The sequence below is a fragment of the Oncorhynchus kisutch genome, linkage group LG14, assembly GCF_002021735.2.
Source record: "Oncorhynchus kisutch isolate 150728-3 linkage group LG14, Okis_V2, whole genome shotgun sequence".
Classification (NCBI taxonomy): Eukaryota; Metazoa; Chordata; class Actinopteri; order Salmoniformes; family Salmonidae; genus Oncorhynchus; species Oncorhynchus kisutch.
In genome coordinates, this window is record NC_034187.2 from 1,617,697 (window position 1) to 1,633,751 (window position 16,055).

Consider the following 16,055-nt stretch of genomic DNA (forward strand, 5'->3'; position numbering starts at 1 on the left):
GACAGAGAGTTAATACCACCCTGTACCCATCATGATGTTGTAACAACCTAGCCAAGGTGGAAGTTAATACCACCCTGTATCCATCATGATGCTGTAACAACCTAGCCAAGGTGATAGTTAATACCACCCCTGTACCCATCATGATGCTGTAACAACCTAGCCAAGGTGACAGACAGTTAATACCACCCTGTACCTATCATGATGTTGTAACAACCTAGCCAAGGTGACAAGAGTTAATACCACCCTGTACCCATCATGATGTTGTAAACAACCTAGCCAAGGTGACAGTTAATACCACCCTGTACCCATCATGATGTTGTAACAACCTAGCCAAGGTGCAGTTAATACCACCCTGTACCCATCATGATGATGTAACAACCTAGCCAAGGTGATCAGTTAATACCACCCTGTACCCATCATGATGTTGTAACAACCTAGCCAAGGTGACAGAGTTAATAGCACCCTGTACCCATCATGATGTTGTAACAACCTAGCCAAGGTGACAGACAGTTAATACCACCCTGTACCCATCATGATGTTGTAACAACCTAGCCAAGGTGACAGAGAGTTAATACCACCCTGTTACCCATCATGATGTTGTAACAACCTAGCCAAGGTGACAGACAGTTAATACCACCCTGTACCATCATATTGTAACACCTACCAGGTGGCAAGTTATACACCTGTACCCATCATGATTAACAACCTAGCCAAGGTGACAGAGAGTTAATACCACCCTGTTACCCATCATGATGTTGTACAACCTAGCAAGGTGACAGACAGTTAATACCAACCTGTACCCATCATGATGTGTAACAACTAGCCAAGGGTGACAGAAGTTATACCACCCCCTGTACCCATCATGATGTTGTACAACCTAGCCAAGGGTGACAGAGGTTAATACCAACCCTGTACCCATCATGATGCTGTAACAACCGAGCCAAGGTGCCAGTTAATACCACCCTGACCCATCATGATGTTGTACAACCTAGCCAAGGTAGACGTTAATACCACCCTGTACCCATCATGAGGTTGTAAACAACCTAGCCAAGGTGGAGTTATACCACACTGTACCCATCATGATGTTGTAACACCTAGCCAAGGTGACAAGTGTAATACCACCCTGTACCCATCATGATGCGTAACAACCTAGCCAAGGTGACAGAGTTAATACCACCTGTACCCATCATGATGTTGTAACAACCTTAGCCAAGGTGCAGAAGTTAATACCACCCTGTACCCATCATGTGATGTTGTAACAACCTAGCCAAGGGCAGACAGTTAATACCACCCTGTACCCATCATGATGTTGTACACCTAGCCAAGGTGACAGTTAATACCACCCTGTACCCATCATGATGTTGTAACAACCTAGCCAAAGTGAGAGTTAATACCACCCTGTACCAATCATGATGTTGTACAACCTAGCCAAGGTGCCAGAGAGTTAATACCAACCTGTACCCATCATGATGTTGTAACAACCTAGCCAAGGTGACAGACAGTTAATACCACCCTGTACCCATCATGATGTGGAACAACCTAGCCAAGGGACAGACAGTTAATACCATCCTGTACCCATCATGATGTTGTAACAACCTAGCCAAGGTGACAGTTAATACCACCCTGTACCCATCATGATGCTGTAACAACCTAGCCATGGTGAGAGTTAATACCACCCCGTACCCATCATGATGCTGTAACAACCTAGCCAAGGTGCCAGACAGTTAATACCACCCTGTACCTATCATGATGTTGTAACAACCTAGCCATGGTGACAGTTAATACCACCCTGTACCCATCATGATGTTGTAACAACCTAGCCAAAGTGACAGTTAATACCACCCTGTACCAATCATGATGTTGTAACAACCTAGCCAAGGTGACAGAGAGTTAATACCACCCTGTACCCATCATGATGTTGTAACAACCTAGCCAAGGTGACAGACAGTTAATACCATCCTGTACCCATCATGATGTTGTAACAACCTAGCCAAGGTGACAGTTAATACCACCCTGTACCCATCATGATGCTGTAACAACCTAGCCATGGTGAGAGTTAATACCACACCGTACCCATCATGATGCTGTAACAACCTAGCCAAGGTGACAGACAGTTAATTCCACCCTGTACCTATCATGATGTTGTAACAACCTAGCCAAGGTGACAGTTAATACCACCCTGTACCCATCATGATGTTGTAACAACCTAGCCAAGGTGACAGACAGTTAATACCACCCTGTACCCATCATGATGTTGTAACAACCTAGCCAAGGTGACAGTTAATACCACCCTGTACCCATCATGATGTTGTAACAACCTAGCCAAAGTGACAGTTAATACCACCCTGTACCAATCATGATGTTGTAACAACCTAGCCAAGGTGCCAGAGAGTTAATACCACCCTGTACCCATCATGATGTTGTAACAACCTAGCCAAGGTGCCAGACAGTTAATACCACCCTGTACAAATCATGATGTTGTAACAACCTAGCCAAGGTGACAGACAGTCAATACCACCCTGTACCCATCATAATGTTGTAACAACCTAGCCAAGGTGACAGAGAGGTAATACCACCCTGTACCCATCATGATGTTGTAACAACCTAGCCAAGGTGACAGACAGTTAATACCACCCTGTACCCATCATGATGTTGTAACAACCTAGCCAAGGTGACAGACAGTCAATACCACCCTGTACCCATCATGATGTTATAACAACCTAGCCAAGGTGACAGAGAGGTAATACCACCCTGTACCCATTATGATGTTGTAACAACCTAGCCAAGGTGACAGACAGTTAATACCACCCTGTACCCATCATGATGTGGAACAACCTAGCCAAGGTGACAGAGATTTAATACCATTCTGTACCCATCATGATGCTGTAACAACCTAGCCAAGGTGACAGACAGTTAATACCAATCCGTACCCATCATGATGCTGTAACAACCTAGCCAAGGTGACAGACAGTTAATACCACCCCGTACCTATCATGATGTTGTAACAACCTAGCCAAGGTGACAGAGAGTTAATACCACCCTGTACCCATCATGATGTTGTAACAACCTAGCCAAGGTGACAGAGAGGTAATACCACCCTGTACCAATCATGATGTTGTAAATACCTAGACAAGGTGGCAGTTAATACCACCCTGTACCCATCATGATGTTGTAACAACCTAGCCAAGGTGACAGTTAATACCACCCTGTACCCATCATGATGCTGTAACAACCTAGCCAAGGTGACAGAGAGTTAATACCACCCTGTACCCATCATGATGTTGTAACAACCTAGCCAAGGTGACAGACAGTTAATACCACCCTGTACCCATCATGATGTTGTAACAACCTAGCCAAGGTGACAGTTAATACCACCCTGTACCCATCATGATGTTGTAACAACCTAGCCAAAGTGACAGTTAATACCACCCTGTACCAATCATGATGTTGTAACAACCTAGCCAAGGTGCCAGAGAGTTAATACCACCCTGTACCCATCATGATGTTGTAACAACCTAGCCAAGGTGACAGACAGTTAATACCACCCTGTACCCATCATGATGTTGTAACAACCTAGCCAAGGTGACAGACAGTCAATACCACCCTGTACCCATCATGATGTTGTAACAACCTAGCCAAGGTGACAGAGAGGTAATACCACCCTGTACCCAGCATGATGTTGTAACAACCTAGCAAAGGTGACAGACAGTTAATACCACCCTGTACCCATCATGATGTGGAACAACCTAGCCAAGGTGACAGAGAGTTAATACCATCCTGTACCCATCATGATGTTGTAACAACCTAGCCAAGGTGACAGTTAATACCACCCTGTACCCATCATGATGCTGTAACAACCTAGCCATGGTGAGAGTTAATACCACCCCGTACCCATCATGATGCTGTAACAACCTAGCCAAGGTGACAGACTGTTAATACCACCCTGTACCTATCATGATGTTGTAACAACCTAGCCAAAGTGACAGTTAATACCACCCTGTACCAATCATGATGTTGTAACAACCTAGCCAAGGTGACAGAGAGTTAATACCACCCTGTACCCATCATGATGTTGTAACAACCTAGCCAAGGTGACAGACAGTTAATACCATCCTGTACCCATCATGATGTTGTAACAACCTAGCCAAGGTGACAGTTAATACCACCCTGTACCCATCATGATGCTGTAACAACCTAGCCATGGTGAGAGTTAATACCACCCCGTACCCATCATGATGCTGTAACAACCTAGCCAAGGTGACAGACAGTTAATACCACCCTGTACCTATCATGATGTTGTAACAACCTAGCCAAGGTGACAGTTAATACCACCCTGTACCCATCATGATGTTGTAACAACCTAGCCAAGGTGACAGACAGTTAATACCATCCTGTACCCATCATGATGTTGTAACAACCTAGCCAAGGTGACAGTTAATACCACCCTGTACCCATCATGAAGATGTAACAACCTAGCCATGGTGAGAGTTAATACCACCCCGTACCCATCATGATGCTGTAACAACCTAGCCAAGGTGACAGACAGTTAATACCACCCTGTACCTATATCATGATGTTGTAACAACCTAGCCATGGTGACAGTTTATACCACCCTGTACCCATCATGATGTTGTAACAACCTAGCCAAGGTGACAGACAGTTAATACCACCCTGTACCCATCATGATGTTGTAACAACCTAGCCAAGGTGACAGTTAATACCACCCTGTACCCATCATGATGTTGTAACAACCTAGCCAAAGTGACAGTTAATACCACACTGTACCAATCATGATGTTGTAACAACCTAGCCAAGGTGCCAGAGAGTTAATACCACCCTGTACCCATCATGATGTTGTAACAACCTAGCCAAGGTGACAGACAGTTAATACCACCCTGTACAAATCATGATGTTGTAACAACCTAGCCAAGGTGACAGACAGTCAATACCACCCTGTACCCATCATAATGTTGTAACAACCTAGCCAAGGTGACAGAGAGGTAATACCACCCTGTACCCATCATGATGTTGTAACAACCTAGCCAAGGTGACAGACAGTTAATACCACCCTGTACCCATCATGATGTGGAACAACCTAGCCAAGGTGACAGAGAGTTAATACCATCCTGTACCCATCATGATGTTGTAACAACCTAGCCAAGGTGACAGTTAATACCACCCTGTACCCATCATGATGCTGTAACAACCTAGCCATGGTGAGAGTTAATACCACCCCGTACCCATCATGATGCTGTAACAACCTAGCCAAGGTGACAGACAGTTAATACCACCCTGTACCTATCATGATGTTGTAACAACCTAGCCAAGGTGACAGTTAATACCACCCTGTACCCATCATGATGTTGTAACAACCTAGCCAAAGTGACAGTTAATACCACCCTGTACCAATCATGATGTTGTAACAACCTAGCCAAGGTGACAGAGAGTTAATACCACCCTGTACCCATCATGATGTTGTAACAACCTAGCCATGGTGACAGACAGTCAATACCACCCTGTACCCATCATGATGTTGTAACAACCTAGCCAAGGTGACAGAGAGTTAATACCACCCTGTACCCATCATGATGCTGTAACAACCTAGCCAAGGTGACAGTTAATTCCACCCCGTACCCATCATGATGCTGTAACAACCTAGCCAAGGTGACAAAGAGTTAATACCACCCTGTACCCATCATGATGCTGTAACAACCTAGCCAAAGTGGCAGTTAATACCACCCTGTATCCATCATGATGTTGTAACAACCTAGCCAAGGTGACAGTTAATACCACCCTGTACCCATCATGATGCTGTAACAACCTAGCCATGGTGAGAGTTAATACCACACCGTACCCATCATGATGCTGTAACAACCTAGCCAAGGTGACAGACAGTTAATTCCACCCTGTACCTATCATGATGTTGTAACAACCTAGCCAAGGTGACAGTTAATACCACCCTGTACCCATCATGATGTTGTAACAACCTAGCCAAGGTGACAGACAGTTAATACCACCCTGTACCCATCATGATGTTGTAACAACCTAGCCAAGGTGACAGTTAATACCACCCTGTACCCATCATGATGTTGTAACAACCTAGCCAAAGTGACAGTTAATACCACCCTGTACCAATCATGATGTTGTAACAACCTAGCCAAGGTGCCAGAGAGTTAATACCACCCTGTACCCATCATGATGTTGTAACAACCTAGCCAAGGTGCCAGACAGTTAATACCACCCTGTACAAATCATGATGTTGTAACAACCTAGCCAAGGTGACAGACAGTCAATACCACCCTGTACCCATCATAATGTTGTAACAACCTAGCCAAGGTGACAGAGAGGTAATACCACCCTGTACCCATCATGATGTTGTAACAACCTAGCCAAGGTGACAGACAGTTAATACCACCCTGTACCCATCATGATGTTGTAACAACCTAGCCAAGGTGACAGACAGTCAATACCACCCTGTACCCATCATGATGTTATAACAACCTAGCCAAGGTGACAGAGAGGTAATACCACCCTGTACCCATTATGATGTTGTAACAACCTAGCCAAGGTGACAGACAGTTAATACCACCCTGTACCCATCATGATGTGGAACAACCTAGCCAAGGTGACAGAGATTTAATACCATTCTGTACCCATCATGATGCTGTAACAACCTAGCCAAGGTGACAGACAGTTAATACCAATCCGTACCCATCATGATGCTGTAACAACCTAGCCAAGGTGACAGACAGTTAATACCACCCCGTACCTATCATGATGTTGTAACAACCTAGCCAAGGTGACAGAGAGTTAATACCACCCTGTACCCATCATGATGTTGTAACAACCTAGCCAAGGTGACAGAGAGGTAATACCACCCTGTACCCATTATGATGTTGTAACAACCTAGCCAAGGTGTCAGTTAATACCACCCTGTACCCATCATGATGTTGTAACAACCTAGCCATGGTGACAGTTAATACCACCCTGTACCAATCATGATGTTGTAAATACCTAGACAAGGTGGCAGTTAATACCACCCTGTACCCATCATGATGTTGTAACAACCTAGCCAAGGTGACAGTTAATACCACCCTGTACCCATCATGATGCTGTAACAACCTAGCCAAGGTGACAGAGAGTTAATACCACCCTGTACCCATCATGATGTTGTAACAACCTAGCCAAGGTGACAGACAGTTAATACCACCCTGTACCCATCATGATGTTGTAACAACCTAGCCAAGGTGACAGTTAATACCACCCTGTACCCATCATGATGTTGTAACAACCTAGCCAAAGTGACAGTTAATACCACCCTGTACCAATCATGATGTTGTAACAACCTAGCCAAGGTGCCAGAGAGTTAATACCACCCTGTACCCATCATGATGTTGTAACAACCTAGCCAAGGTGACAGACAGTTAATACCACCCTGTACCCATCATGATGTTGTAACAACCTAGCCAAGGTGACAGACAGTCAATACCACCCTGTACCCATCATGATGTTGTAACAACCTAGCCAAGGTGACAGAGAGGTAATACCACCCTGTACCCAGCATGATGTTGTAACAACCTAGCAAAGGTGACAGACAGTTAATACCACCCTGTACCCATCATGATGTGGAACAACCTAGCCAAGGTGACAGAGAGTTAATACCATCCTGTACCCATCATGATGTTGTAACAACCTAGCCAAGGTGACAGTTAATACCACCCTGTACCCATCATGATGCTGTAACAACCTAGCCATGGTGAGAGTTAATACCACCCCGTACCCATCATGATGCTGTAACAACCTAGCCAAGGTGACAGACTGTTAATACCACCCTGTACCTATCATGATGTTGTAACAAACTAGCCAAGGTGACAGTTAATACCACCCTGTACCCATCATGATGTTGTAACAACCTAGCCAAAGTGACAGTTAATACCACCCTGTACCAATCATGATGTTGTAACAACCTAGCCAAGGTGACAGAGAGTTAATACCACCCTGTACCCATCATGATGTTGTAACAACCTAGCCAAGGTGACAGACAGTTAATACCATCCTGTACCCATCATGATGTTGTAACAACCTAGCCAAGGTGAAAGTTAATACCACCCTGTACCCATCATGATGCTGTAACAACCTAGCCATGGTGAGAGTTAATACCACCCCGTACCCATCATGATGCTGTAACAACCTAGCCAAGGTGACAGACAGTTAATACCACCCTGTACCTATCATGATGTTGTAACAACCTAGCCAAGGTGACAGTTAATACCACCCTGTACCCATCATGATGTTGTAACAACCTAGCCAAGGTGACAGACAGTTAATACCATCCTGTACCCATCATGATGTTGTAACAACCTAGCCAAGGTGACAGTTAATACCACCCTGTACCCATCACGAAGATGTAACAACCTAGCCATGGTGAGAGTTAATACCACCCCGTACCCATCATGATGCTGTAACAACCTAGCCAAGGTGACAGACAGTTAATACCACCCTGTACCTATATCATGATGTTGTAACAACCTAGCCAAGGTGACAGTTTATACCACCCTGTACCCATCATGATGTTGTAACAACCTAGCCAAGGTGACAGACAGTTAATACCACCCTGTACCCATCATGATGTTGTAACAACCTAGCCAAGGTGACAGTTAATACCACCCTGTACCCATCATGATGTTGTAACAACCTAGCCAAAGTGACAGTTAATACCACACTGTACCAATCATGATGTTGTAACAACCTAGCCAAGGTGCCAGAGAGTTAATACCACCCTGTACCCATCATGATGTTGTAACAACCTAGCCAAGGTGACAGACAGTTAATACCACCCTGTACCCATCATGATGTTGTAACAACCTAGCCAAGGTGACAGAGAGTTAATACCACCCTGTACCCATCATGATGTTGTAACACCTAGCCAAGGTGACAGACAGTTAATACCACCCTGTACCCATCATGATGTTGTAACAACCTAGCCAAGGTGACAGACAGTCAATACCACCCTGTACCCATCATGATGTTGTAACAACCTAGCCAAGGTGACAGAGAGGTAATACCACCCTGTACCCATCATGATGTTGTAACAACCTAGCCAAGGTGACAGACAGTTAATACCACCCTGTACCCATCATGATGTGGAACAACCTAGCCAAGGTGACAGAGAGTTAATACCACCCTGTACCCATCATGATGTTGTAACAACCTAGCCAAAGTGACAGTTAATACCACCCTGTACCAATCATGATGTTGTAACAACCTAGCCAAGGTGCCAGAGAGTTAATACCACCCTGTACCCATCATGATGTTGTAACAACCTAGCCAAGGTGACAGACAGTTAATACCACCCTGGACCCATCATGATGTTGTAACAACCTAGCCAAGGTGACAGACAGTCAATACCACCCTGTACCCATCATGATGTTGTAACAACCTAGCCAAGGTGACAGAGAGGTAATACCACCCTGTACCCATCATGATGTTGTAACAACCTAGCCAAGGTGACAGACAGTTAATACCACCCTGTACCCATCATGATGTGGAACATCCTAGCCAACGTGACAGAGAGTTAATACCATCCTGTACCCATCATGATGTTGTAACAACCTAGCCAAGGTGACAGTTAATACCACCCTGTACCCATCATGATGCTGTAACAACCTAGCCATGGTGAGAGTTAATACCACCCCGTACCCATCATGATGCTGTAACAACCTAGCCAAGGTGACAGACAGTTAATACCACCCTGTACCTATCATGATGTTGTAACAACCTAGCCAAGGTGACAGTTAATACCACCCTGTACCCATCATGATGTTGTAACAACCTAGCCAAAGTGACAGTTAATACCACCCTGTACCAATCATGATGTTGTAACAACCTAGCCAAGGTGACAGAGAGTTAATACCACCCTGTACCCATCATGATGTTGTAACAACCTAGCCAAGGTGCCAGATAGTTAATACCATCCTGTACCCATCATGATGTTGTAACAACCTAGCCAAGGTGACAGTTAATTCCACCCCGTACCCATCATGATGCTGTAACAACCTAGCCAAGGTGACAGACAGTTAATACCACCCTGTACCTATCATGATGTTGTAACAACCTAGCCAAGGTGACAAAGAGTTAATACCACCCTGTACCCATCATGATGCTGTAACAACCTAGCCAAAGTGGCAGTTAATACCACCCTGTATCCATCATGATGTTGTAACAACCTAGCCAAGGTGACAGTTAATACCACCCTGTACCCATCATGATGTTGTAACAACCTAGCCAAGGTGACAGTTAATACCACCCTGTACCCATCATGGTGTTGTAACAACCTAGACAAGGTGACAGTTAATACCACCCTGTACCCATCATGGTGTTGTAACAACCTAGCCACGGTGACAGTTAATACCACCCTGTACCCATCATGGTGTTGTAACAACCTAGCCTAGGTGAGAGTTAATACCACCCTGTACCCATCATGATGCTGTAACAACCTAGCCACGGTGACAGTTAATACCACCCTGTACCCATCATGGTGTTGTAACAACCTAGCCTAGGTGAGAGTTAATACCACCCTGTACCCATCATGATGCTGTAACAACCTAGCCATGGTGAGAGTTAATACCACCCCGTACCCATCATGATGCTGTAACAACCTAGCCAAGGTGAAAGACAGTAAATACCACCCTGTACCTATCATGATGTTGTAACAACCTAGCCAAGGTGACAGTTAATACCACCCTGTACCCATCATGATGTTGTAACAACCTAGCCAAAGTGACAGTTAATACCACCCTGTACCAATCATGATGTTGTAACAACCTAGCCAAGGTGACAGAGAGTTAATACCATCCTGTACCCATCATGATGTTGTAACAACCTAGCCAAGGTGACAGTTAATACCACCCTGTACCCATCATGATGCTGTAACAACCTAGCCATGGTGAGAGTTAATACCACCCCGTACCCATCATGATGCTGTAACAACCTAGCCAAGATGACAGACAGTTAATACCACCCTGTACCTATCATGATGTTGTAACAACCTAGCCAAGGTGACAGTTAATACCACCCTGTACCCATCATGATGTTGTAACAACCTAGCCAAAGTGACAGTTAATACCACCCTGTACCAATCATGATGTTGTAACAACCTAGCCAAGGTGACAGAGAGTTAATACCACCCTGTACCCATCATGATGTTGTAACAACCTAGCCAAGGTGACAGACAGTTAATACCACCCTGTACCCATCATGATGTTGTAACAACCTAGCCATGGTGAGAGTTAATACCACCCCGTACCCATCATGATGCTGTAACAACCTAGCCAAGGTGACAGACAGTTAATACCACCCTGTACCTATCATGATGTTGTAACAACCTAGCCAAGGTGACAGTTAATACCACCCTGTACCCATCATGATGTTGTAACAACCTAGCCAAAGTGACAGTTAATACCACCCTGTACCAATCATGATGTTGTAACAACCTAGCCAAGGTGACAGAGAGTTAATACCACCCTGTACCCATCATGATGTTGTAACAACCTAGCCAAGGTGACAGATAGTTAATACCATCCTGTACCCATCATGATGTTGTAACAACCTAGCCAAGGTGACAGTTAATTCCACCCCGTACCCATCATGATGCTGTAACAACCTAGCCAAGGTGACAGACAGTTAATACCACCCTGTACCTATCATGATGTTGTAACAACCTAGCCAAGGTGACAAAGAGTTAATACCACCCAGTACCCATCATGATGCTGTAACAACCTAGCCAAAGTGGCAGTTAATACCACCCTGTATCCATCATGATGTTGTAACAACCTAGCCAAGGTGACAGTTAATACCACCCTGTACCCATCATGATGTTGTAACAACCTAGCCAAGGTGACAGTTAATACCACCCTGTACCCATCATGGTGTTGTAACAACCTAGACAAGGTGACAGTTAATACCACCCTGTACCCATCATGGTGTTGTAACAACCTAGCCACGGTGACAGTTAATACCACCCTGTACCCATCATGGTGTTGTAACAACCTAGCCTAGGTGAGAGTTAATACCACCCTGTACCCATCATGATGCTGTAACAACCTAGCCAAGGTGACAGACAGTTAATACCACCCTGTACCCATCATGATGTTGTAACACCTAGCCAAGGTGACAGACAGTTAATACCACCCTGTACCCATCATGATGTTGTAACAACCTAGCCAAGGTGACAGACAGTCAATACCACCCTGTACCCATCATGATGTTGTAACAACCTAGCCAAGGTGACAGAGAGGTAATACCACCCTGTACCCATCATGATGTTGTAACAACCTAGCCAAGGTGACAGACAGTTAATACCACCCTGTACCCATCATGATGTGGAACAACCTAGCCAAGGTGACAGAGAGTTAATACCACCCTGTACCCATCATGATGTTGTAACAACCTAGCCAAAGTGACAGTTAATACCACCCTGTACCAATCATGATGTTGTAACAACCTAGCCAAGGTGCCAGAGAGTTAATACCACCCTGTACCCATCATGATGTTGTAACAACCTAGCCAAGGTGACAGACAGTTAATACCACCCTGGACCCATCATGATGTTGTAACAACCTAGCCAAGGTGACAGACAGTCAATACCACCCTGTACCCATCATGATGTTGTAACAACCTAGCCAAGGTGACAGAGAGGTAATACCACCCTGTACCCATCATGATGTTGTAACAACCTAGCCAAGGTGACAGACAGTTAATACCACCCTGTACCCATCATGATGTGGAACATCCTAGCCAAGGTGACAGAGAGTTAATACCATCCTGTACCCATCATGATGTTGTAACAACCTAGCCAAGGTGACAGTTAATACCACCCTGTACCCATCATGATGCTGTAACAACCTAGCCATGGTGAGAGTTAATACCACCCCGTACCCATCATGATGCTGTAACAACCTAGCCAAGGTGACAGACAGTTAATACCACCCTGTACCTATCATGATGTTGTAACAACCTAGCCAAGGTGACAGTTAATACCACCCTGTACCCATCATGATGTTGTAACAACCTAGCCAAAGTGACAGTTAATACCACCCTGTACCAATCATGATGTTGTAACAACCTAGCCAAGGTGACAGACAGTTAATACCATCCTGTACCCATCATGATGTTGTAACAACCTAGCCAAGGTGTCAGACAGTTAATACCACCCTGTACCCATCATGATGTTGTAACAACCTAGCCAAGGTGACAGACAGTCAATACCACCCTGTACCCATCATGATGTTGTAACAACCTAGCCAAGGTGACAGAGAGGTAATACCACCCTGTACCCATCATGATGTTGTAACAACCTAGCCAAGGTGACAGACAGTTAATACCACCCTGTACCCATCATGATGTGGAACAACCTAGCCAAGGTGACAGAGAGTTAATACCACCCTGTACCCATCATGATGTTGTAACAACCTAGCCAAGGTGACATAGAGTTAATACCACCCGGTATCCATCATGATGTTGTAACAACCTAGCCAAGGTGAGAGTTAATACCAACCTGTACCCATCATGATGCTGTAACAACCTAGCCATGGTGAGAGTTAATACCACCCGTACCCATCATGATGCTGTAACAACCTAGCCAAGGTGACAGACAGTTAATACCACCCTGTACCTATCATGATGTTGTAACAACCTAGCCAAGGTGACAGTTAATACCACCCTGTACCCATCATGATGTTGTAACAACCTAGCCAAGGTGACAAAGAGTTAATACCACCCTGTACCCATCATGATGCTGTAACAACCTAGCCAAGGTGACAGTTAATACCACCCGGTATCCATCATGATGTTGTAACAACCTAGCCATGGTGAGAGTTAATACCACCCGTACCCATCATGATGCTGTAACAACCTAGCCAAGGTGACAGACAGTTAATACCACCCTGTACCTATCATGATGTTGTAACAACCTAGCCAAAGTGACAGTTAATACCACCCTGTACCAATCATGATGTTGTAACAACCTAGCCAAGGTGCCAGAGAGTTAATACCACCCTGTACCCATCATGATGTTGTAACAACCTAGCCAAGGTGACAGACAGTTAATACCACCCTGGACCCATCATGATGTTGTAACAACCTAGCCAAGGTGACAGACAGTCAATACCACCCTGTACCCATCATGATGTTGTAACAACCTAGCCAAGGTGACAGAGAGGTAATACCACCCTGTACCCATCATGATGTTGTAACAACCTAGCCAAGGTGACAGACAGTTAATACCACCCTGTACCCATCATGATGTGGAACATCCTAGCCAAGGTGACAAAGAGTTAATACCATCCTGTACCCATCATGGTGTTGTAACAACCTAGACAAGGTGTCAGTTAATACCACCCTGTACCCATCATGGTGTTGTAACAACCTAGCCACGGTAACAGTTAATACCACCCTGTACCCATCATGGTGTTGTAACAACCTAGCCAAGGTGAGAGTTAATACCACCCTGTACCCATCATGATGCTGTAACAACCTAGCCAAGGTGACAGACAGTTAATACCACCCTGTACCCATCATGATGGTGTAACAACCTAGCCAAGGTGACAGGCAGTTAATACCACCCTGTACCCATCATGATGTTGTAACAACCTAGCCAAGGTGCCAGTTAATACCACCCTGTACCCATCATGATGTTGTAACAACCTAGCCAAGGTGACAGTTAATACCACCCTATACCCATCATGATGTTGTAACAACCTAGCCAAGGTGAGAGTTAATACCACCCTGTACCCATCATGATGTTGTAACAACCTAGCCAAGGTGACAGGCAGTTAATACCACCCTGTACCCATCATGATGTTGTAACAACCTAGCCAAGGTGACAGACAGTTAATACCACCCTGTACCCATCATGATGTTGTAACAACCTAGCCAAGGTGACGGTTAATACCACCCTGTACCCATCATGATGTTGTAACAACCTAGCCAAGGTGACAGACAGTTAATACCACCCTGTACCCATCATGATGTTGTAACAACCTAGCCAAGGTGACAGACAGTTAATACCACCCTGTACCCATCATGATGTTGTAACAACCTAGCCAAGGTGAGAGTTAATACCACCCTGTACCCATCATGATGTTGTAACAACCTAGCCAAGGTGACAGAGAGTTAATACCATCCTGTACCCATCATGATGTTGTAACAACCTAGCCAAGGTGACAGTTAATACCACCCTGTACCCATCATGATGCTGTAACAACCTAGCCATGGTGAGAATTAATACCACCCCGTACCCATCATGATGCTGTAACAACCTAGCCAAGATGACAGACAGTTAATACCACCCTGTACCTATCATGATGTTGTAACAACCTAGCCAAGGTGACAGTTAATACCACCCTGTACCCATCATGATGTTGTAACAACCTAGCCAAAGTGACAGTTAATACCACCCTGTACCAATCATGATGTTGTAACAACCTAGCCAAGGTGACAGAGAGTTAATACCACCCTGTACCCATCATGATGTTGTAACAACCTAGCCAAGGTGACAGACAGTTAATACCACCCTGTACCCATCATGATGTTGTAACAACCTAGCCAAGGTGACAGACAGTCAATACCACCCTGTACCCATCATGATGTTGTAACAACCTAGCCAAGGTGACAGAGAGGTAATACCACCCTGTACCCATCATGATGTTGTAACAACCTAGCCAAGGTGACAGACAGTTAATACCACCCTGTACCCATCATGATGTGGAACAACCTAGCCAAGGTGACAGAGAGTTAATACCACCCTGTACCCATCATGATGTTGTAACAACCTAGCCAAGGTGACAAAGAGTTAATACCACCCTGTACCCATCATGATGCTGTAACAACCTAGCCAAGGTGACAGTTAATACCACCCGGTATCCATCATGATGTTGTAACAACCTAGCCAAGGTGACAGACAGTTAATACCACCCTGTACCCATCATGATGTGGAACATCCTAGCCAAGGTGACAGAGAGTTAATACCATCCTGTACCCATCATGGTGTTGTAACA